The following is a 2,745-nucleotide window of genomic DNA, read 5'->3' as shown; positions in this document are numbered from 1 at the left end:
GTTTAAAAAAATGGATAGAAAACGTAACAATCAATGCAATCTGCCAAAAATTTTATTATTATTATTGTTTCACTTTTTTTATTTCGAAAAAAATGTTATTGTTTATTATCATTATTTGATGAAAGTGAATTCAATCAGTAGAATACAAAGAATTCTATTATTTTACTGTCTTAATTTAAGATTTCCTTAAAAAAAAATTTACCGTAAATAAATAATTTGTTCGGATATGTCAAAAGACAATTCATAGATTTTGCAACACGTCATTGCAACATCTCACACATGTTGATACGCAATCTTTTGGCCAAATATTCAACAAACATTCTTAACATTCTTCAAGCACAATATTCGCTAGACTTGGCCTTCTGGTACTTTTTTTTGTTCCCAAAATTCAAATTACCATTTCGTAAAAAGCGTTTTGAATCAAGAAAGGCTGCAAAAGAAAATGAATATCAAATGTCAAATAATACAGGCAGCTGCCGTAAACAGACTAATTGATACCCACATTACAATTGCGCGCATGAAAGTCGAATACAGTTATGCTAACTTAGCGAGAAAAAGAAATGTTGATTTCAATTGCTTCGTTTAAATAAAAAAATTCAGAGTACTTTCTGAGCAGAAGATTGATAATACATTTTTTTAATTGTGATGAGTATATTTTATAAGATAATATCGAGAAAATATTCTTTGTTAAATACAACCATTACTTACTAGAAGAAAAAGGTAAATTGAGCATTCGCTTTCCTCGGCAGTACTTTTCAATGTGTATTGCCATATTATTCGAAACAAGCATCTGTAAAGGTGTTCGTGCAACTGTCTGCATTCACACGAGTTTCGATCAAAATCGATCGAGGCACGATCGCATTAGCTCATACGGACAGATGTTTGACGATCGCAATAATCCGACCGTGGCTCCGAGCGGAAATGACGCCGCGCTCGCAACGACCGTCACCGATGATCTCACAGAGATGATACGCGGCGATAGGGATCGCTTCTCGTGCTATGAAATTGTTTAAAAACGAATACGGGGCCCCTCGCATGGCCGGGCATCGTCGCCTTAATGACGGCCAACTGTCACTAAAGGCCCCTTCGATCATACGCTCGGCGATGTGTCTTAATTGGTCCGCAAGTCAACCGTTATTAACGCAGAAAGTGACAGTAAATAACGCGAATGTAAATAACGCGAATATCATCCGCTCGCTGCGGCGAGAGTGCGACTTCCGACGGCAGGTAGCGCGGGAGCTTCGTGCAGCTTTACCCCTGTAAGCGTTGCAATATTATTTAATCGAGAAGAAGAGGGCACCGGTTTTCATTTTACTAAATAACTTTGTTTATAATCAATATTTTTTATTAAAACTTGAACGATTATTTTATTCGCCAAAATGTTGTTTGACAGATTCTAGAATTTAAAGTAATGAAATATTTATTACTTAAAACGTGATTTATAAAAATATAACGCACTGCATAATTGGTGAAAGAAAAAAGTGATGGTAATATGGCTAGACCAATAATTTAAAAGAGTTTGTTTAGTTTCAAAAATACACAGTATTGTTACAAAATTATATACTGTCAATCGTTAGAATTTTCCTGTGTTCAGAAACTTTAAAGATAACATTAAAAATATCATTTCATTCCTGTTTAATATTAAACAACAAGCCCAAAGTGATATCTCAAATGTTTCTGAACATTGTTCTCTAGAATAACAATCAGTTTATCGAAAAAGTATTTCGATATGAAAATTCTGCTTATTAATGTTTAATTTTGCATAACTCGAAATGTGTACAGCCGAATAAAAAATTAACTAACTAAAAAACACTTGAATATGCATACATTCGCAATAATATGCTTAAGTTTAAGAACAATGAAGAAATACATGTAATTAAGTGCTAAAATGTATCTTGAAAAAATTTAGAAATACTTGAGAGTAAAAATGCCTAATAAAAATTGTCAGCTGTTGTGTATTGGTATTAGTGCCACTAAAAAACGACGGGTCACTAAACAAATGATTCCAGAAGCAATTGTTAGAATTCATTACTTAATAACGGAAATAATAGAGGTAGCCGTAATGTCCACTACAAGCAAAATACCCCTTTTTCCTCTATTAAATAATATTCCTGAAATATTATTTAATAAAAAGCGATTATGTGTTCACTCCTAATAATATTGTATGAATATTAATTGAATATTATATGAGAAGTAAATAATATCATTTACTTTCATATTTTAAATTATTGGGAGTATTGCAGCTCTCAAATGTAATAATTATAAAGTTTATGAATATGTAAAATGGTTCGCATTAATTTTTGAACAAAAATGATATCCGTAGAACATTTTCATAATATTCCACGGATATTGAAATCACAAATATTACGTACCACAAGTATTATATAAAGCGGGCATATACATATATAACATTAACACAATATAATTAAAAATATTAAGTATTATTCCCAGAGTATAATTTTAATAATATTTTAATTTTTAATAATATTTGTATAATATTCTAGAAATATTGTAACAAATATTGCAGGCACGCATTTACGATGTAATTAGTTGACTGACAATGAGAATCGTACTCGTCGCATCGGGAATGCATACCCGCGCGTCCTAACGTATTGTGCCGGGGCATACATTTATGAGAATTTTTACCTGCTCCTTTTGATCACGATCATCACGAAGATACATAGACAATCGTTAACATTTGCGGTAACGCGGCGCGTCTGACCTGCAATTACCAGGCCATAACTC

The sequence above is a fragment of the Solenopsis invicta genome, chromosome 8 (assembly GCF_016802725.1).
Source record: "Solenopsis invicta isolate M01_SB chromosome 8, UNIL_Sinv_3.0, whole genome shotgun sequence".
In the NCBI taxonomy this organism is placed as follows: domain Eukaryota; kingdom Metazoa; phylum Arthropoda; class Insecta; order Hymenoptera; family Formicidae; genus Solenopsis; species Solenopsis invicta.
Note: the sequence above shows the minus strand (reverse complement) of the source record.